The following is a 22,028-nucleotide window of genomic DNA, read 5'->3' on the forward strand; positions in this document are numbered from 1 at the left end:
CTGAATGAATGAACTTTATAGTGATTTGTATCCAAGGTGTTTCTTTTCCTGGTACCTGCAAAACTGATCAAGGAAAAGCACTTGCCTGATAAGCATGGACAAGCAGAACCAAGGTATTTGCAAGGTGTCGGGAGAAACTTTGTTCCATGAATTTTAAAATCTCTCTTGTCTCACATGAGCATCCCTCTTGATTGGATTGTGCTGGACCAACTTCTTCCTTGTCACTTCTTCAGTTCCTCTGCCCTTGTGATTACAAGCAATTGTGTTGCTTCAGACCGTCAGATTACAATACCGTTGATTGGGTAATAGAATTACTCCACTACTAATAACAGTAATCACAACCACAAACATTTATATCATGCTTTATGATTTTCTAAGTGCACTTAATGTGCATTATCTCGTTTAATCTTGGAGTCTGGGCCTGGAGATGCATCCTGCTACCTTGATTCATTTGGAGGGCTCCCAACGCTTTATCTGCAGCAGCTTATATCCAATCCATTGTGACGGAAGGACTACTCCAGTTGAGGGCTGACTTTATGCTTTTTTATGTTGAATTGTGGTAGTTGCATCTCAAGACAGTGACCTTTTCCTCAAATTCTGGAGACTCTTATGTACCCACCAGTTTACTGACTATATTTCTTCTAGGATTGTTGGGCTACATAAATGAGATCATAATAATGACTAATGTTTACTGAGTGTTTACTATGTGCCAGACTTGTCCTAAGTGCTTTACACACTAATTTATTCAGTCCTCACAGCTGCCCCAGGTTGTGAGAAGTAAATAGCATTGTTGTACCCATTTATAAAGCAAGAGTTGAGACACAAAATGGTTAAGTAACTTGTCCCTTTGCTAATAGCTGGGGAAGTTGGGATATGAACCCAGCAGTCTGATTCCAGATACCATGCTCTTAGGTAGCATAGACGTGAATGTTTATTCTTTAATAACATATATTCTTTAATGATATTATTCTTTAATACATGTACCAAAATTCTAAGGAGAGTTTACTGTGTGCCCGTCATTAAACTCAGTGCAGGAATACAGCTTGTACTCTATTGGGGAGGACGGATTTGGACAAATGATTACTAGCATGATGTGTGTTATGAAAATGAAGGAACACTGTGCTGTGGGAGCACAGAACAGAGGGACCTAGTCTAATAGGGGTGGGGGGAGCTGGGGGTCAGGGAAGGCCTCCTTGAGGAAGGGACATTTTAGCTGAGGCCTGAAGGATATGTATATAAGCTAGACAAAAGGGAAGAGGGGGGATCAATAGTGGGTTGGAGCCTTCCATGAATGCTTGAGGAACTCAAGGAGGTCAGTGTGGCTGGAGTTTGTAGAACAAGGAAGCAAGTGGAGCGAGGCGATGCTGGAGAACAAAGCACGGGTTCTCATTGCAAAGGGCCTCGGATCCCACAGTAAAGGTTTGGTATTTTATTCTAAGGGTCTTGGGAAAGCATTAAGAAGATTTGAAGAAGGAATCAGTTGGGAGGTTGCAGTCTTCCAGGACAGAGAGGCTGGCAGTGTGAGCAAGGATGGGAGCAGTGGGGATAAAAGGAAGTGGATGGGGTCAAAGCACGCCTAGGAGGTACAACGAACGGAACTTGGTGATTGGTTTGATAATGGAAATAGAAATGGGAGCAGATTTGGGTGGGGGGGGGTGGGGTTGATGGGAGGATAGATTGAATTTCAGGGGGATTGAAATAGAGGGGGTTGTGTCCAGCAGGCAGTTGGCTTATAAGGGTCTGAGGCTCAGGAAGGAAGAATGGGCTATGAAATTTCTTTAATTCTAAGAAGGATATTTTTCAGGTTTACTATTTCTAAAATTAGAATGGGTCTTAAAAACAGTTTATGTATTAAAATAGTGTTTTAATGGTGAACTGTAATTGATAGTGTCTTAAAATAGACGATATTCTGTGAAATAAGAATATTCTGTAAAAATTTAACTGATCTATGTTTAATGGCGTTTTGAGAAATCAGAGAAGGAAAGCCTTTAAAATGCCTTTTATCTTGAAGAAAGATTATATTTAGTGAAGGTAAAATTCAGCACTAGCACTGAATTTTGGCATAAATGCCGAACTAGTAAAGTTCAACTTAATGAGGCTTTACCATAATGGTTAGCAAGCTTGAAGTGTTTGTTCTTTTTAAGTAAGTCCAAGTCATTCCTTCCTCTGTTTCTACCTCCAACACAATTTTGCCTACACCATTAACTTGATTAGCGGTCTCTGTGTCCACATTACAAAAGTATGCTTTGTCAACCTTGGATAGAATAATGTGCCTTTGAATTATAGGAACTTAAACTAATAGGGTTTTAATGTGGTGTGTTTACCTTTTCCCTGAGTGTAAAATGCTGAATCTTTGCATGTAATTGTGGCAGTGTTTCACATACCCTCGCCCCTCATCCTTAGCCATCCAGCTGGGAGAAGAGTTAAAGAAAGAGTACACTTAGTTTAGAAGAAGAAAAAGACTTCCAGACCTCCCTTTCTCAAATCCTACACAGCATACTGTCTCTAAAGTGTTTTTTGGTCAATGTACTATCTTCCATTATTAATTTAATATTCATAAATGTGTCTATAACCTTCCCAAGTAGATTTTAACCTAGCAGGGGAGCAAACAACTATAGCCACTCCCTACAATTCTTGGCTCCCAGGTCTTTGCCTGGCTTTCAGCTCCATTTCTTCCAGAGCTTCCTGGATCTCTCAACAAAGGCCCGTCCGGTCTCACATAGATCGCCTCTTAATATAGCCAAAGTTCAAGGAAACATAAACAAACTTTTTTTATTGTTGTAAAATATACACAACATAAAATTTACCATCCTTTTTTTTTTTTTGAGGAAGGTTAGCCCTGAGCTAACATCTGCCACTAATCCTCTTTTTGCTGAGGAAGATTGGCCCTGAGCTAACATCTGTGCCCATCTTCCTCCATTTTATATGTGGGATGCCTGCCACAGCATGGCTTGAGAAGTGGTGCATGGGTCCGTGCCTGGGATCTGAACCAGTGAACTTGGAATCACCAAAGCAGTGTGCATGAGCCTAACCACTAGCCACTGGGCCCACCCTCATCCTTACCATTTTTAAGCGTACAGCTCAGTGGTATTAAATAGATTCATAATGTTGTAGAACAATCACCACCATCTGTCTCTCAAGGGAACTTTTAAAAACAAACCTGTACTTCCTAACTTGTTCTATGAGGCCAGCTTTACCCTAATACCTAATAACAAAACCAGATAAAGACATTTTGAGGAAGAAAACCACAGACCAATATTTCTCATGAACGTAGCTGCAAAAATCTTCAACAAAATATTAGCAAATCAAATCCAACAATGTATAAAAAGGATTATACATGGTGACCAAGTTGAATTTATTCCAGATATGCAAGGCTGGTTCAACATTTGAAAATCAGTCAGTGTAATATACCACATCAATAGATGAAAGAAGAAAAATCATATTAATTGATGCAGAAAAAGCATTTGACAAAATCCAACACCTATTCATGATAAAAAAAAAAAACTCTCAGGAAACTAGAAATAGAGAAGAATTTTATCAACTTGATAAACCTACATCTAACATTCTACTTAATTGTGAGAAACCCTATATTTTCCCTTAAGATTGGGAAAAGGGCAAAGATGTGCTCTCTCATCACTCCTATTCAACAACATCCTGAAAGTCCTAGCTGGTGCAATAAAATAAGAAAAGGAAATAAAAAGTAAACAGATTGAGAGGAAGAACTAAAACAAACATTTAACGAGAAACAAAGGTAGGTACCTCAAGTCCCTTTTAGAAGTTGTAGACTTTCTTTTTTTTGCGTGGAAGATTAGCCCTGAGCTAACATCTGCCAATCCTCCTCTTTTTTTTTTTTTTCCTGAGGAAGACTGGCCCTGAGCTAACATCCGTGCCCATTTTCCTCTACTTTAGATATGGGATGCCTACCACAGCATGGCTTGCCACTCAGTGCCATGTCCGCACCCAGCATCCGAATCGGCGAACTCGGGCTGCTGAAGCAGAATGTGCACACTTAACCACTGTGCCACTGGGCTGGCCCCAGAAGTTGTAGACTTTCTTTATTGCGTATTTGTTTCCTATTTCAAAGAGTTCTACTTTCATCTTTATTATTGCCCCCCTTCTAATTCTTTTGTATTTAATTTGCTATTCTTTTTCTAGCTTCTTAAGATAGAAGCTTAGATCATGGGGATTTTTGCTTTCGTCTTCTCAAATATATACATTTAAAGCTATAAATTTCCCTTCTAGCTCTGCCTTATCTGTATGCCAATTTTTTTTTCTTTACTGAGGAAGATTTGCCCTATGCTAACATCTGTACCAATCTTCGTCTATTTTTTTTAGTATGTGGGCCACCAACACAGCATGCCCACTAACAGAGTGATGCAGGTCCATGCCCGGGAACTGAACCCAGGCTGCCAAAGTGGAGCATGCTGAACTTAACCACTAGGCCACCAGGGCTGGCCCCCAAATGTTTTGATATGTCATATTTTCATTATTATTTGGTTTAAAATATTTTCTAATTTCACTGGGATTTCCAAACGTTTGGGGGTTTCTAGTTAGCTTCCTGTTATTGATTTCCAGTTTGATTCCACTGCAGTCAGAGAGCACACTTTGTATGATTACAATCCTTTGAAATTTTTTGACACTTTATGGTCTAGCACATGGTCCATTTTGATAAGTGTTCATGTGCTCTTGAAAACAACATGTATGCTGCAATTATTAAGTGTAATGTTCTATATATGTCGGTTAGGTCAATCTGGTTACCTGTGCTGTTTAAAGCTTCTATAGCCTTATGATTTTTTTCTCTGCTTGTTCTATTAGCTATTGAAAGAGGTTTAAAATCTCCAATAATGATTGTGGATTTGTTTATTTCTCCTTTTGGTTCTGTCAACTTTGCTTAATATATATCAAAACTATGCTGCATTTTTTACAAATTATTTTTACATTATAAATTCTTTGGTATATATAAATTTAGACTGTTTTATCTTACTGATAATTGACCATTTCCCCATTATGAAATGTGACTTTTTACCTCTAGAAATATTCCTCCCCTATAGTCCATATTGTCTCTTATTAATATAGCTACATCAGCTTTCTTTTGGTTAGCATTTGTGTGACATATTTTTTCCATTCTTTTTTCCTTAAAATTTTGTGTCCTTATATTTAAGTTGAGTCTTTTATAAACAGCATGTGGATTTTGCTTTTTTATCCAAAAACAAATTTGGCCTTTTAATTGGAGTAATAATCTATCAGCATTTAATGTGATTATTAAAATGTTTATGTTTCTATCTACTGTTATTTGTTTTTATTTCTATTCTTTATTCCTTTATTTCTCCCTTTTTGTTTTTTTGGGGGGGAAGAATCAAGTATTTTTATTATTCCCTTTTTCTCCTATTTTAGCTCACTAGCTATTAGTTTTTAGAGGGTGCACTACTTTATGTTCCTTCTGAAAAGGAGGCAGACAGTGCAGGCTAATCGCCTCGATCCTCTCAAGGGCTGGTTTCAGACTTTGTTGAGGTGGGTCTGTTTTGGTTTTGCTTTCATAACCAGGCTGTGGTCTTTCTAGGGTCTCAGTTGGAAGTTTCGGGGTTGTTACTCCACCTTGGTGGGCCTTGCGCTCCAACCAGTAACTCTTCAGTATCACGCTTTGCGAAACCTTTGCACAGCACTTTAGCCTCCCAGCTGCTGCTTCCTGTTGGCTGTCTTGCAGTTTCTGCCGTGCTTGCTCAGCTTGGGAGCTGGCAAACACTCAAGGGGAGATTGCATGTAGCCTTCTGGCTTCACTTCTCTGCAATTCCATCCTCTCCAGGATTTTACCACCCAAGTCCCAGCCACTTTGGCAGCTTTGAACTCCGATCTGTCTCCTTGGCCCAGTAGAGTGATGGATTAACTGCCACTTACTCTACTCTCTGCCCTTTGAATTGGCCCAGGGTGAGTATGGAGCTCACCGTGATGTGCCTCGCTTCTCTTAGGGTCATTTGCAGTGGTTACTCTCCAGTGCCCTCGAATGCTTCTGTATTTTGTCCAACTGCTAACAGTTGTTTTCAGTGGGACAATTGGTTCAATATAAGCTATTCTATTATGACTGAAATCTAAAGTTTTCCTCTCTTTTTATACAAATATTGAATCATTCTGTCAAACACCTGAAACTAATATATGTCAATTGTATATCAGTTTAAAAAGTAATGAAATAAAGAAAAGATATCACCTTAAAAATAAAGTTTTCTTCTTTTACAGTTTGGTACACTCTCTATTATAAATAAAAAATCTAAAGGAAGTCAAGAAACTGAAATAAGGAAATTACAAAAGCATGAAAACGGAGTTACAGATTGCAGAACTCCCATCTAATCGAAGCCCATCCTCAAGCCTTTTGGACTTGGCAATCTGTCTGGAGCAAATGCCCTTCCTGTCTCGTCTTCAGTTTGGTTCTTTGGCAAGAGCTTTGTACTCAGACTGAGAAAGCCAAGGTTTGGTCTCTGGACTTCTAGATAAAATTTGTGTGATCCTGGACAAACCTCTTCCTTTTACCACTTTGGTTTTATCACTAGTCAAGGAGTATGGCCATTAATGCCTGCCTTAAGTCTTTTCGGGAACATGCAGGACAAGCGCTTGCACTGTCTTCCCAGCAGAGCTGGTGTGAGATCAGCTTAGCTGCACAGGCTGACTCACAGGGTGCCATGCCCATAGATATGTGAGTGCTTTAACACTTTTCCAACTCCTGGACAATTTCTTCTCATGCTCTTTTTCTTTTCTCCCCTTAATTAGAGCTGTAAATTAGACACAAATGCGATTGCTCTTTCCTCCCCCATCTGGGTCAGACTGTCTTGCCTAACCCCCAGAGTGAAAAAGAACACAGGTATTTGAGTGGGATGCTGGTTTTGGGAGAGCTGGCTGGCCAGGTGGGCCTGACCAGAGACCATTCCCTGTAGACAGGCCATAGAGGAACTCAAACTATCAGAAAAGTTTGGGTCAGCATGGAAACAGAACAAAAGGAGCCACTTATGTGATTCAAAAGTTGAATGGCATTAAGTTTGGACAGCCAGATAGATATGTTGTTCTGATTGGACTCCCTGATCTAGCATACCTTTGTGTCTTTCTGCCTTAATTCATGTTTCTCCTCCTAGAATTCCATCTGTTCATCTTTACTGAGCACCTACTATGTACTGAAAACACATAGTAATACAAAGACATAAAGTCTATAGGCTAGTAAGAGTATAAATTGGTACAACCTCTAGAGAAGGTAATTTAACAATATTTTTCATCTTCCAAATGTGCAAACCTTTGACCAGCTATTCTCCTTTAGAAACTACTTACCTACGTGCATTAAGCCTACAGCCTAACTAGGACTATTGACAAACATTTAAATAAATGCAAAGTATATAATCCCAAATTGAGGTAAGTACTATAAAGGAGAATAAGTGTATCATTCAAAGTTCTGCCAGAGAAACAGAACCAGGAGATTTTACATATACATGGGAGAGAGGGTGAGGTATTTATCACAAGAAGTTGGCTAATGAGACTGTAGTGCTGTCTAGGCAAGTCTGAAATCTGTAGGGCAGGCCATCAGGAAGAGCACGGTGGAAACTCTTGGGCAAGGGCTGACTCTTCTGTTCACAGGTGGAATTTCTTCTCCCTCAAGGAGACTTCAGTTTTGCGCTTAAGGCTTTGCAACTGATTGGATGAAACCCACCTAGATTATCAGAGATGATCTCCTTTCCTAGTAGTCAGTTTAAGTAGATGTTGATCGCATCTACAAAATACCTTCATGGCAACACAGAGACTTGTGTCTGGTTGACTAACTGGGTATGATAGCCTAGCCATGTTGACCCAAAATAAACCAGCACAAGAGGGTTAAAAATATGTTGCTTAAGATGCATTCAGTAGAAGAAACAGGAAATCCAAATCAAAGCATCTTAAATGATGAATTTATTGTTTACAGTGCAGGAAAACCAGAAATAGGGTGCGGTGCTTTGGCTCTGGCTGTCTGCGTGGCCCTCCCTCCTTTGACGGCTCCGTGCTCTGGCTGCTTGACAAGATGGCTGCAGTAGTTCTAGGCCTCATCTGCATGAGGAAGAGAGAGAGCATCTCTTCCTGTCACTCTCTGAAGAGTCAGAGATTTTTTAGATACCACCAGCAACCCTCCTGGCGCAATCATTGACCTGAATTGGGTCACGAATCCATGTTTGGACTGAGGAATGCCGTGCACTAATAGGCTTACTTAGTTTTGACGTCTTGAGTCAGTCAGCAGTGAGGGGAATGGTTGGCTATGATTGCCTTAGGCCAGGGCCTCCTAACCTTTTTGGCAAATAATGCTTGTATGGCTGGCAGAGTGGAATGGCTCAAAGCAAGCAGCTTGGGCTCCAGACCACCCAGGGTCCATCTGGCTGTCCCAAGGGATAAATATCTTTGCACACCAATGGGTAGCAACGTGTTTGTCGGTTGGACAATTAGGACCCACCCACTGGGGATAGAATCCATTCCTAAACTATGAGGCTTCTACTCAATGGGGGAGGAGTGGAATGGTTACTGAAGATACAATTGGGTAGTAAGGAGAGGGGACAGGAAAGGTCTAGGAATCAAGGTTGTTTCCTGAGGTTCTGGTTTCATCTACTGGGTAGATGCCCAGGGTGTACTGGAGCTGGATTGTGCTGGCTCACAAGAGCAAACTTGATCTAATTCTATATTCAGTAGTGGGTCTATTTATACCACAGAAACTGGCAAATGCTACAAATCAGGATTTTTTTCTGGGGAGTTAGTTGTTAACCCTTTACAGCACATGGGGGTAGTATGCCTCAGGACGGAGGAAGGCTGGAGGAAGAACAGGCTTGGTCTTTATTTCTCTGTTGGGATCATGCTCATTTTTTTTTAAGTTGAGATGAAATTCACATAACACAAAATTCACTATCCTATTCACCTTTGTTGAAGTTCATTCAAGCTCATGGATTATCTCTTCTTTATTTATTTTCATTATAATATTTTATTTTATTTTTGAGAAGGTAACAAATTTACCTGGTTCAAAATTCAGAAGGGACAAAAGAATATCTAGTAAAAAGTCGGGGCCGGCTCCATGGCCGAGTGGGTAAGTTCGCTTGCTCCTCTTTGGCGGCCCAGGGTTTGGATCCTGGGCACGGACATAGCACCTCTTGTCAGGCCACGTTGAGGTGGTGTTCCACATCCCACAACTAGAGGGACTTGCAACTAAGATATACAACTATGTACAGCGGGGATTTGGGGAGATAAAGCAGGAAAAAAAAAGTGGCAACAGTTGTTAGCCCAGATGCCAATCTTTAAAAAAAAAAAAAAAAAAGTCTCCCTCCCACTTCTGTCCCCCAGCTGTCTAATTGCCTTCCAAAACCAATATTAATGGAGTTTTTGGTGTACTTTCTGGAAATTCTTAAATAAATTCTTAGAATATTTTTAAACGTGCGCACATACACACACCACTCTGAAATTGCTTTTCTTCATTCAATAAAACGTCTTAGAGTTGGTTCCATACCAGTACATACAGAACTTCCTTATTACCTTTTACCGCTGCTTGGTAATCCATTTACACGTAGACAGCTGTTGTGAATGACCTTGAACATACTTCGTTTTGCATATGTGTGGATATATCTGTAGGATCAATTCCTACAAGTAGAATTGCTAGTCAAAGGTCGAATGGTGTTGAATGATGTTAGATTCTCTTCTGTTGAGATTGTACCAATTTATACTCTCATTAGCAATGGGTAGCAAGCTTGTTTCCTCATAGCCCTGCCCAGAAAGTATGTTATCAAACTTTTTGCTCTTTGTCTGATAGGAAAAAAACGATATGTCAGTGTAATTTCAATTTCCTTTCCTTTTATTTTGAGAGAGGCTGAACATCTTTTTATATGACTTCGAGCCATTTCCATATCTTTTTTTGTAAACTGTCTGCTTGTAATCTGTTTCTATTTCTTCTATTGGGTTTTTGGTATTTTTCTTATTAAATTTTATGAGATCTTTTTGTCTGAAGGAAATGATTCTTTTGTGGTAAGTGTGCAAACACTTTCTCCCATTTGTCATTTGTCTTTTGGCTTTGTTTTTGGTGTTTTTTCCCATGCATTTATGAGAATTTTTTGTATAGATGAATCTGCCAGTTTTACACAGTTGTATCTTTTATGACTTCTTGGTTTTACGTAGTACTTCCTCACTCCAAAAACTACTTAAAAAATCTATTAAAAATTTTAACCTATTCTTTTCCCCTAGCACGTTTAAAAACCTTTTTTTTTTCAAGGAAGATTAGCCCTGAGCTAACATCTGCTGTCAATCCTCCTCTTTTTGCTGAGGAAGGCTGGCCCTGAGCTAACATCTGTGCCCATCTTCCTCTGCTTTATATGTGGGATGCCTACCACAGCATGGCTTGCCAAGTGGTGCCATGTCCGCAACCAGGATCCAAACCAGTGAAGCCCGGGCCGCCAAAGCGGAACGTGCGAACATAGCTGCTTCGCCATTGGGCCAGCCCTCCCCTAGTACTTTTATGTTTTCATTTTTACGTTTAAATCTTTGCTTCATATGCATTTTTTTCCACATGGTTATATGGGTGCCTCAATATCATGTATTGGATCATCCATCTTTTCCTCCACTGTTTCCAAATACCACCTTTAGACATTAACTTACTGAGGAGAAAGTGGGAAGGGTTAGGACCTGCCATTTAGACAAAAGAGAGCTCTTCCTGGGCCTGGCCCCGTGGACAGATGGTTAAAGTTCCACATGCTCTGCTTCAGCAGCCTGGGTTCATGGGTTCAGATCCTGGGCACAGACCTACTCCAGTTACCAACGATGCTGTGTAGGTGTCACACATATAAAACAGTAGAGGAGGATTGGCACAGATGTGAGCTCAGGGCTAATCTTCCTCAAGCAAAAAAAAGAGGAAGATTGATAATGCGTGTTAGCTCAGGGTGAATCTTCCTGAGCAAAAAAAACAAAAAACAAAAAAAAGGAGGGCTCTTCCTGTCTTTGGGAGGTGACAGCAGATGCCTACAGCTACCTGCTTGTAACAACAGATTTCTATGTTTGCTTACGTTTCCCGTGAAGAATTGTGTGTGTCATAAGGGTGGCACAGGGAACATGAATGTTCTTAGGAAAGTTGGGAAACAGAGTTACACAATTTGTTGATTTTGTTGTTCCTATTGTTCTTTTTTTCTAGACGGGGAGGTCATACAAATGAGGGAAGGAATCGAATGCAGAACTGAACTACTTTTTGGGCCTCTGCTTTCAACTCCTCGGTTACTTCCTTTACCAAGAAGTTCCTTGTCTATTTCTTGGGTAACATCAATTTTGCTATGAACTATAATTATAGAGAACAAAAGCAGGAACAGTAAAAATACATTAAATAATCCATATTAGAGAAAGCAAAGTTCCTACTCATAAAATAAAACCCTTTGTCCACTGTTGTAGAAAACGGAGAATTTCCTCTTAACCAAAGCCAATCTTGGCTCAGAATCTGTAGATAGTGGGACCTTCAACGATCGTTGTTTATGAGGTTAGGAGAAGAAAAGAAAAAGGAGGAACTGCAGATAGCTGACAGAGGGGCCGGAGGTTGTGGCTCTGTCATATGTTGGTCTCCGGAAATGGTCTGGGACCAGCACACAAGAGCCTTGTTGGTCTAGGCAGCTGAGTGGCCAGGCAGTTCTCTCATTCTGCACTGCACCTTCTCCACAGAATAGGGGGCTGAGCTGCTGAGTGGAGCTGGGAGGGGTGCGACAGGCAGCATGTTGGATAGTTCATGGCAGCACCCCCACATAGAGGAGAAGAGGGCTTGGCCAGTGAAGCCTTGAAAATAAAGTAACTTAATCATCCAAGGTACTCCTAAACACCAGGAGAAACTGGAATGGCTTTCCGCCTTCTTCTGTCCACATACTCTGCCTACACGACCCTATAGTTTCTGCTTTAACTTTTGTGGGGTCCTCGGTGTTAATTTCAATCTGATTTCCCCTATATGTAATGAGATGGGGAAAAGGAGGCCAACAGGTAGGAGAGGCACGTTGTGTTGTCCCAACCCTATGGAGTGTCTCTGGGCTCCATGTACATACCCACTCAAGAGAAATCTTAGGTAAGGTACAAGTCAGAGCAACCCGTGGGATCTTTGGTTGCTGCTTCCCCACAGTAGATTATTGACTAGGACTGACTTTAGCATAACAGAAGCTTGTTCTTTGCAAATCTGGGAGGTAGGGAAATCTTGTCCTTGGTCTTGTTTTTTCAAACTCCCAGCTCACCCCCTACTCCCCTCTCACACTTTCTAAGTGGTCCTGTGGCCTCAGCACCTGATGAATGATTCCTCCACTCTTAAGGTCATGAGACAGGTGTAAGGACCTTTTTTCCCATCACAGCCACTGATGCATCAAGTAAAGAAGGTCAACACACTGAAATAACCACATCCCGAAGTAAAATATTAAGCCCATGTTATGTAAAGAAAGTACGAAATGATTAAGCAAGGGTAACACAAACACAACCCACATTCCTAATATGTTTCCTTCTTAAAGAGGAGGAGAAGAAAGGGAATGTACCAATAGAGAACGTAGGGAGAAAAGAAAGAGATAGGATACTGGAGGGGGCCGTGGATTCAGGGGAGGAAAGTGACAGTGTTGACTCTTCTATATAGTCCCCTTTGAAGTGTCAAAATTAAAAAAAAAAAAACTATTTCCAATTTTCCATTGATTTCTTCCTTAACTATAGAGGGTCAGTTCTGATTGAGGCAATCAAATCATCATCCACAGTGGAAATCAATTTCTAACCTGCGAAAGTAAGATCTAAAGTTAACTACGCCAAGGTCCTGTCAGAAGCCAGATGTTATGGTCTGAAGGTTTGTGTCCCCTCCTCAAATTCGTATGTTGCAGCCCTAACCCCAGTGTGATGGTATTTGGACATGGGGCCTTTGGGATGTAATTAGGTGTAGATGAGGTCGTGAGGATGGGACCTTCTTGATGGGAAAAGTGTCTTTACAGGAGGAGGAAGGCTGAGAGATGCTGCTCTCTTCCCGTGCATGCACCAAGGAAAGGTTGTATGAGGATACAGCAAGAAGGTGGTCATTTGAAAGCCAGAAAGGGCTCTCACCAGAAGCCGAAGCTCCTGGCACCTGGATCTTGGACTTCCACCCTTCAGAACTATAGAATTAAATGTTTGTTGTTTAAGTCACCCAGTCCATGGTATTTTGCTATATCAGCCTGTGATGACTAACACATCAGAGAACTGGAGACCCACCTAGTGACTAAAGGTCGCGGTTGTAGTAGGGCTCAGGGGATGGAGTATGTGTGTGTATGCCAGCAGTCTGCATGTAAAGGTCTTCTGAAGGATTCTGATTCCAGTGAGAATCGCTGGCTGGCCTTATATGACGTATCTGCATTTTTATATAGGTCTCTTAGATGCCAGGTTGCCTGCAATACACAAAGGACTATATCATTAATGGTGAAATTTCAGGTGCCACCTCAAGTAAAGATTTGTTTCCCTGGAGGAAGCAAAGAATTTTCCAGTCTTTCTCAAAGAAGAAAAAAAAAAATTTTTTTAATTTAGTTTCAATTCTGCTATAGGCCAGAGATGTTCTTCCTATAAGAGATCCTCTCTGGACAAGTTTGTGTCAAAATACTGTTTCCCTGTTTCTCACCTCTTTTACGACCTTGTACATATGCTAAGTGCTGCTTATGAAGCAGCTGTTGCTGGGAAAAGAGAGAGGTTGCGCGGGGGGCCCTCCCTCTCTTCAGCTATCATCAGCTTCTCTGGCTCTGCTTCTGCAGGATGACAGGGAGAGTCCCACCCACTGTGACTAACACCCCAGTTGCAGCATTTAATTGCTGTCCCCCCAACCCCACCCCAGCATCTTCATAGTATAAGCACAGTCATGCTACATCCCCCACCCCACCCCCTTTCCAACTGATAAGGGGTAAGCTGCTGCTGGGGTGAGGGGTTGGTACTGGGGGTGCGAGTGGAAAGTGATTCACTTTCTATTCATTTTCTAGAACCTTCCATAGCAGAGTGCCGTTAGAGAACTGGCTAATGTAGCCTCTCAGAGTTAATGGAGCCAAAGACAATTTCATCCCCAAGAACATTGGTTTGGGGGGCAATGATTTGCGTTTAATGAAAACAATTTTCCACAGCCTCTAGAAAGCACAGTTTGGCTCTGCTGTGGTGGAAAGTGCTTATTTTCTTTCATACCAGCCCAAACAAGCTTTCAAAGTTCAGGAACTTTCCTCAATACCAGTGGATTAATAACTACAGATGGAAATTTCTTTGGCAGCAGGTTGAAAAGCTGTGAGAGGGTAACCAGCACTCGGAAGATCCTTGCCACCTAAAGCAAGAGGAACTGGTTTTTTGCAACCGGTTTTATAACACCACTGGGGAAACTGATTATTCTCCAAGTGGGAGTGCTGTGGCTGGTTTGTTCTGGATTGTCATCCCGGCCTCCTTCTCAGTCCTTGCCTTGTGTCGACTGCAGTTCCACCTCCCTTGGTTTCAATTCCAGAAATGCAATTTCCCTCAAATGGCTCTTCTCGGACAACCTGGGCACCCCAGGCTGCCTCTGGCCGAACTTTGCTTCTAAGGCAAATAAGCAACTTTAATTTGGGCTCCCAAGTGGAAATAACAGATAGTCATCAAGAACAGAGGGCTCTTGCCTGGGCTTGCTCAGAAGATCCTCTTTGCAGAGAAGGGTGCAGCTGTCTCTTCAGCTTCCTGGTTAGGCATCCCTTGTCAAATTATCGGGAAGTTTCATTCTGTCAAATATTAACCCTTGTCCTGAAAGCCTTGCTCGGTTGCTTTAGTGAAGAGAGATGAGGGGAGAAAGTAAAAGAAAAGAGAAAGGGCATGTAGAAAGCAATCAGAACAAGAGACGCAAAATAAGGAAGGATCAGAAGGGGAAGGGAGAGAATATTAGTTGGAGGACCCAGCTGTTCAGCTGCACTCAGGGGGCTTCTGACTACCTGCTCTGTGCACGCGGATCAGCTGTCCCACCACTGTCCACTGCTCTATTGGAGCTTTCATTCTTGTTGTCCTGGAAAAAAAATAATTACCGAGTGAAAATGTTTAAAAGAGCATGTACAGTATGATCCTCCCCCCCTTACTTTTTGAGGAAGATTAGTCCTGAGCTAACATCTGCTGCCAATCCTCCTCTTTTTGCTGAGGAAGACTGGCCCTGAGCTCACATCCGTGCCTATCTTCCTCTACTTTCTATGTGGGATGCCTGCCACAGCATGGCTTGCCAAGTGGTGCCTTGTCCGCACGCGGGATCCGAACTAGCCAACCCTCGGCCGCTGAAGCGGAATGTGTGCACTTAACCCCTGCGCCACCGGGCTGGCCCCTATGATCCCATTTTAAGCATGTGTTGCCATAAATATCTGGAAGGCTATAAATAAAAACTTTAAGTGTTTTCTTGGAATGGTAGAATTATAGATGAGCTTTTATTTTCTTCTTTTTGCTTATCTATATTTTCTACATTGAATACCTATTTGTTATAACAGAAAAGTTAAATTTATCCTAAGAAGTAAAGAGAAAGGACAGATATAGAGGAAGAAAAATATGGAGTTGTGGGAAGGAGACAGAATTTTTTGAGGTATGTGACATTCCAGATATTTAATCAAGCTCAGAATCTCCCAGTATCATTAGCCTGCTTTTTGCACTTGGGTAGCCATTTGACTACTATTTATACTTTTTCAAGGGCTCTAATTTTGAAATCTTTGGAGTTGTATTTCTTAACCAGAGGTGCACATGGGACTCAGTGGGGAAACTTTTTCAAAACGCCCTTGCCAGGGTCCCACCCTCAGAAGTTCTGATTCATATGCCAGGTAGGCCCGGGGCAGGACTTTGAAAAACCTTCGCAGGTGCTCTGATGCTCAGCCTGCTTGAGAATTCTGTGATGTGCAAGGTGATTTGCTGGGGTGCTGAAGGAAAATATTAGAACTTCTAATTCTATTTATTTTCTATTGCATCCTTTAAAAATCTCTACTTGTATGTGTATTAATACCATGGATAATATTGATAGAGTAAGACATGTATAATTTGCAAGTAAATAAATTTGCCTATTTGAGAGTGTGTTAAAAATGCTTTTCTTATAAGAATGTCAATCAAACAATTTGGAGACGGCTCCTTCAGAGAATTCTCCATGAGCGGGATAGACAAGTGTTTAAGCAAATTGGAAATTCTTCTCCAGGCAGAAGTAACGGCTGGGGAAATTTCACACTCCTGACCATGACTCATTTTGACCAACTTTATCTCCTTCTTGGAGGGGTATTGCTATCTCCTGGTCTTGTGTCATCATTTGTGGGTATATGATCTCCCCCAGGTAGGCTGCGGCTGTCTCTTGGCAAATACACATGCATGTACATGCCCCTACTACACAGATCAGCACTGGAAGCTCGCAAAGCCTTAAAAAGGCTGATGATTATTTCATTGTTCCTATGCGCTATCCTCTTATAGCTGCTTTGAAAAAAGCAACTAAATTGTCGTAACTTGGAAAGGAAAACAATGAATAATAACTAGTGAGCAAACATGGATTAAAAAAATGAAATAATAGAAAAAGGTAAATGTGAGAAGTAAATCTTCCAGGTAAACAGAGAGGATTCAGCATGCACACATCTCTTCTTTTCTCTTTTCCTGAAATCTCACTAAAATGATGGTAAATGAATTTTTTTAACAAGGAAGTTAACTTTTAAAATCATTATTATTTTTTTAAAATTTTTCCTTCTTTTTCCCAAAGCCCCCCAGTAAATAGGTGTATATTGCAGTTGTGAGTGCCTCTGCTCGTGCTGTGTGGGACGCCGCCTCAGCATGGCCTGATGAGTGGTGCTAGGTCTCCACCCAGGATCTGAACTGGCAAAACCCTGGGCTTCCAAAGCGGAGCGTGTGAACTTAGCCACGGGGCTGGCCCTGTAAGTGAATTTTTTTAAAGGGAAGGAAAAATAGCAACAAAAAGTTTTTTTTTTAACTCCCCATAGCAACAAAATTTTAACAGCTGGAAAATAAGAAATGTGACCAATGATGCAGCAGACATGGGAACATTGAATCCTAAGCCAGCACTGGGGAAATTTGAGAAATTGAGCAGAATCCCTAAAGGCTCTGGAATTGGCAGCACCAGATACCTGTGGCAAAGAGGTGGACACGCTAAAACCAGAAGGAGCGGTTCAAAGCCTATTTAGGAATCGGTTAGACTCCCAGACCTACTCCGCGCTCCGCACAGACCGGCCTGTGCACCGCCCCCCCCGCCCCCCCCTCCCCCCGACTGCAGAGCGACTAGAACAGAAGGTGTCTAGACTGGAGGACATGGTGCAGAGTTGAGAAGTGGGTGACGTACCGAAAACAGAGGGGTTAAGCGAATAAATGGAGACCACAGCTCTTTCCCCACTGGGCTCCCACGATGCCTGTAGCCAGAATTCTATCCTCCAGGCATGAACCTGAAAGAGTCCTCTCTGGAGAATTTGGTCTCCCAAAGAGGACAAACTTAAAGGTACTAATGTGGGGGCCCTCCAACCACACAGCCCAGCCAGAATACCTAGTGCAGTCTCTGGTCAACAAGCCCCTACGGATGAAGACCTTCCGCTCAGCTTCTCAACCCCCATTCTCAAACAGGAGCAGACGATCAAGGAGTACTAGCCATTGAGGGAAACCTCTCACATGAAGTACAGAGAACAAAATGAACAGAAAAAAGGAAGTGGAGGAAAGAGAGACCATGCACGTTCAAGAAAATGTCCAAAACCCTCTGATTAGTATTCTCGGGGCTGAGATACATAACCATCAAACTAGAAAAAGAAGCATTCAGGGGACAAATCAGACCTCTTGGAAATTAGAAATATGACAATAAAAGTGAAAATTCAATAAAAGGGTTAGAGAATAAAGAAGAGCAAATCTCCCTGAAATTAGAGCAAAATGGACAAACGAAAGGAAAGATAAGAAAGATGAGGAGCCCAGAACAGGAGATCTAATATATGAAAATAGGATTTTCAAAGAGGAAAAACAGAGAAACCAGAGGACAGGAAGTCATTAAAGACATAATTCCAAAATATTTCCCACAACAGAGGAGCATGTGTTTCTGGAATAAAAGGACCACCAAATGCAGGCACAAGGATTGAAAATACACCCACCCCAAGGCAGGCCAGCATGAAATCTCAGAACAAAGAGGACAAAGAGAAGATACTGCAAGCTTACAAAGAGGCTGGGAAAGGAGGTCTTATATGAAGGATGATGAGTCCGAATGGTTTCAGACTTCTCCACAGCAACCCTGGAGGCCAGATGGTGACGGCCTTCAAATTTCTCAAGGAAAATTATTTCTAATTTAGAATTCTATACCCTGCCCAAACGATTGCTGTTATTTCAAGTGGCAGGGTAGATTAAGAACATTTTCACAAATGCAAGATCTCAAAACTTTACATTTCATTCCCCTGCCTCAGGAAGTCTCCGGAACATGTGTCAAAACATGGAGCAAATCAAGAAAAAGGGGACCAGAGTTCACCCAGGAGGGAGGCAAGAGAATCGCTGGGATGACAGTGAAGGGAGGTCCCAAGACGAGAGCTGTGCCTCAGGTCCAGGTCGCAGCACGTTGGAAGGCTTTGGGAGAGATTGGGAGATGATTAGAACATCCAAAGATTCTGAATGTCTCAAGAGCAGATGTAGACAAATGGCAGATACAAATACACAGAAAATGGAGCAAATGAAAACCAAGACAGTTATTAGCTCCAAGGACAACAAAGAGGTGTGCAGGAAAGGAGGAGTTATCATAATTTACTCTAGTCTAGCTGTGAAGGGTGTTTTACAGTCTCAACAACGCAAACAATGAATATTCACCTGACCAAGATTACAACACAACTGGCCTGGAAGAAAAGGGGATGCAGAAGAATGAGGTCTGGTGGGTGCACCCGGCGGAAGGACACCAAATCACTGCCTTCTATTGTGGGGACAAACCAGATAACGGTTAACTCTGAAAAACAAGGACTAGTATTAGAAGCGCCTTAATTTAGAGACCTGGAGGTAAATACCAAAAGAATCATCTGAAAGAGGTAAGAGCGTGGAAAACGGCGAGGAGGGGCTGGGGGCTGCTGTTTTTCGTGGCAAGCCGCATAGGACTACCCGACATCTTGGATTCTGTGCTTGCGTAACTCGGGGGCGGGGGGGCAGAAAACAACAAAGTACCTATTAATAGTTTCTTCAGGAACAAAGTAAATCTCCTTTCCTCCCTGGATTCGAATTCTCCCAGCCTTGCTTGCTAGAGGCCCTCGCTGCTCGTTGTGAATCCTCCCACAAATACCCTGTGGCTGCACAGTGATGCTTGCTTCACCAACTGCAGTACCCATTAAATCTTGTGTTCCACCGTGATCTCCAGTCAGGACTCTCGAACTGAGACATCCAGGCCACGTTCCGTTTTTGAGGCTCCCAGTGCATTAAAAAAGGAAAAGTTGCAAAAATGGGATTACAAAACCGTGGTGAGCTTTACAGGTTTACACGAGCAAATGAACACCTTTATCAGATGCCAAAATGATGCCAGAATTCTAAATTTCAGGGCCCATGTGAATGTGAGGCCCAGGCCAAGTGGCCTTCCTGCACCACCCCCCAGCGCCCGCCCAACTCCGTGATCAGACTTACCTCAGGATCTTTCTCTGATTTTGCAGTCTTCCCCCGCCCCGCCTGTTATTGTGCTGTTTCCTTCCCTTCTACAGAACATGCGTTATTCTGCGTTTGCCCTCACTGCCACTGAACTTCATTCAGTTCCCAGCAACTCCTCCGGCACTTCCTCACCCTGCTGTCACCTGTCCTTTGAATCAATATTCTCCCCACCCTAACAACCCTCATTAGTTAATTAAAATGCCCTCCTCCGCCTGTTTTCCATTTTGGTACCACATTCGTAGCTAATGAGCATGCTCACCATTCCATTATTCAGGTCGCTGATGAAATGTTACATCACCAGGCCCAGTCTCTGTGGACCCCACATTTGTTATGTCCTCCTAGGTTAATAATAATCCACTGTGCTCATTCTCCAGGCATGCAGCCACTCATAATTATGTGGTCTAGAATTTAAATTTTAGACCAGTGATTTGCAAACCTGGAGACACCAAGGGAGGTTTTAAAAATATGGATCCTGGATCTTACAACAATCTCATCATACTATGTTCAAAACTTGGCCCAATAAATAAGCCTGGTTATCTTAGATACAGAATCTTCCAAGAGAAAAACAGTAAAATATTAGAGATGGCTTGCAGGGCCTTGCAATAATAAAAAGGAGAAGTGACAGGCTGTCAGATTTTAAGTTCTAGTTTTTTTTTCTTGCATTTTAAAGGAAAAAAAATTTTGAGAACTTGGTCATGGGTGTTATATTAGTTTCCTATTCCTGCTGTAAAAAAATTACCACAAATTTAGTGGCTTAAAACAACACACATTTATTATTGTCCAGTTCTAGAGGTTAGAGGTCTGACTCGGGTCTCACTGAGCTAAAATCAAGGTGTCAGCAGAGCTGTGCTCTTTCTATCTCAGTTTCTTGTTTTTTCCAGCTTCTAGAGGACACTCACATTCATTGGCTTGTGGCTTCATTTCTCAGCAATGTGGAGTCCTTCTCAAGCTGTTATCTCTTAGGCTCTCTCTCCTCCCTCCCTTTTCTATTTTTAAGGGCCCTTGTGATTACAGTGGACCCACCCAGATAATCCAGATAATCTCCCCATCTCCAAGTCAGCTGATTAGCAACCACTTGTTTTTGCCACACAACCTAACATATCCACAGTTTCGGGAAACAGGACACGGACATCATTAGGGGTGGGGGAACGTTATTCTGCTAACCACAGGAGCGTGTTCCGTTTTCTTCTAATCATTTTTAGGTATGAAATGAGCGGATACAAACTCCCCTGCTAAAATTACAGGTAAAATTCACAGCCCCTTGGGCACAGTGACACACTCTGCCTTGTACCTACAGGTCTACACTGGGAGCCAAAGGACCTGCTGTGACCAGGGTCTGCCCGCACATCCGGCTGCAGAGCAGTTGCCCACTCCTTGGCTCTGGAGACCATCTCATTAGACCAGTAGCCCCACATCGTGGGATCACTATGTTTAATGTAAGCTGGAAATCTCTTTCTCATTGGCACTGGGGGAGGGAGAGCCTGGGACAGTAGCAATAAAATCAGCTATGGGTTAATCTGCCCTCAATCTCTGTGGCTGCACAAAGGATTCTAAGCCATAAACTCCCATTGGGGAGTGCCTGGTGCCTTCCTGTGTTTTCCATTGAATCGGAAGCTCAAGAGGCGGGGCCTGAAATCTGTGTTCTCTAAAACTCCCAGTTTAATTCTGTGTGCAGTGAGGTTTGGGAGCTACTGGTTTAGACCATAGTTTTTAGTTTAACGAATATATTGTAGGGATTAAAATTTAAACCTTGCTAGAATCAAGAAGTACTAGTAACATCTATTGCTTTTTCAGAAATATCAGTTATGTATATGCATATATTACTCTCTAATAGAAAGAAATCAGATTAAAAGGATGCGCTATTTAAGAAAATCCAATGGATCGAAACCGGATTTTCAATACACAGATTTTCAATAATAATAATAATAACAATTAGGGGGTCATAATTCACATTACAAAAAGAATTCACCGTATTATTCCTTTTAAACAAAAAATCCCCTTAGGTCCCTTTAAGTATCAATTTACAAAACCTCGGTTTATGTGTTGCTTTCAGGACCCGAATCCTGAAGGAGCTGGGCTTTCGGTTCGTAGAATTTGATTGGTCTGTAGAGTCTGTTGCCCGAGTCTTCTTCCCACAGTGTCCCAGCCACCAGCCTCGCACAGGTGTGCTGTCTTGGCCACGCCCTTGTTTCTGCAGTGGGGCCCACGTGGCCCCGCCTTTAGGCTCAGCCCTGGGATGAGTCCTGAGGTCACAGGAGTTTCAGGATCGGCTCAGCACTGAGAACAGGCATCGGACAGCCTGCGGTCCTCTCTTCTGATAACTGAGCTCTCAGCTTTCCTCCCCAAATGCTAGCCTAGAGCTTGAGCATCACTTGGGGTTTCTGCCTTCCTTGGTGTTTCCTTAACGCTCCCTCAAAGGTAGGCTCTGAGGATGT

At 42.2% G+C, this 22,028-nt stretch overlaps 2 long non-coding RNA genes across 7 annotated transcripts in view; one reads left to right on the forward strand and one right to left on the reverse strand.

The window, feature by feature from the left end:
• The first annotated feature begins 1,128 nt into the window (after positions 1-1,128).
• The window catches only part of LOC106781887 (uncharacterized), a 43,030-nt gene continuing 22,130 nt past the window's right edge, over positions 1,129-22,028 (forward strand). The window contains exons 1-4 of one of the 3 annotated variants that reach the window (XR_011427960.1): positions 1,156-1,419; positions 11,159-11,277; positions 16,697-16,868; positions 20,891-21,029. This is a non-coding gene — a long non-coding RNA (uncharacterized lncRNA). Of the gene's footprint in view, positions 1,420-11,158; positions 11,278-16,696; positions 16,869-20,890; positions 21,030-22,028 lie in introns of all 3 variants that reach the window. The other 2 variants (XR_011427961.1, XR_011427959.1) reach the window with 2 other exon arrangements.
• LOC111768586 (uncharacterized) lies at positions 7,908-20,894 on the reverse strand. Of its 4 annotated transcripts, XR_011427964.1 has the most exons (6): positions 19,573-20,894; positions 19,280-19,359; positions 14,925-14,995; positions 14,619-14,759; positions 13,213-13,385; positions 7,908-8,055 (listed from the first exon to the last, which is right to left on the reverse strand). It is a non-coding gene; the product is annotated as an uncharacterized lncRNA (long non-coding RNA). The 4 variants fall into 4 exon arrangements; XR_011427963.1 differs by having other exon boundaries at positions 19,280-19,588; XR_002801019.2 differs by having other exon boundaries at positions 7,911-8,055; positions 13,213-14,759; positions 19,123-20,894.

This window comes from Equus caballus, chromosome 17 (assembly GCF_041296265.1).
Source record: "Equus caballus isolate H_3958 breed thoroughbred chromosome 17, TB-T2T, whole genome shotgun sequence".
NCBI classification, from domain to species: Eukaryota; Metazoa; Chordata; class Mammalia; order Perissodactyla; family Equidae; genus Equus; species Equus caballus.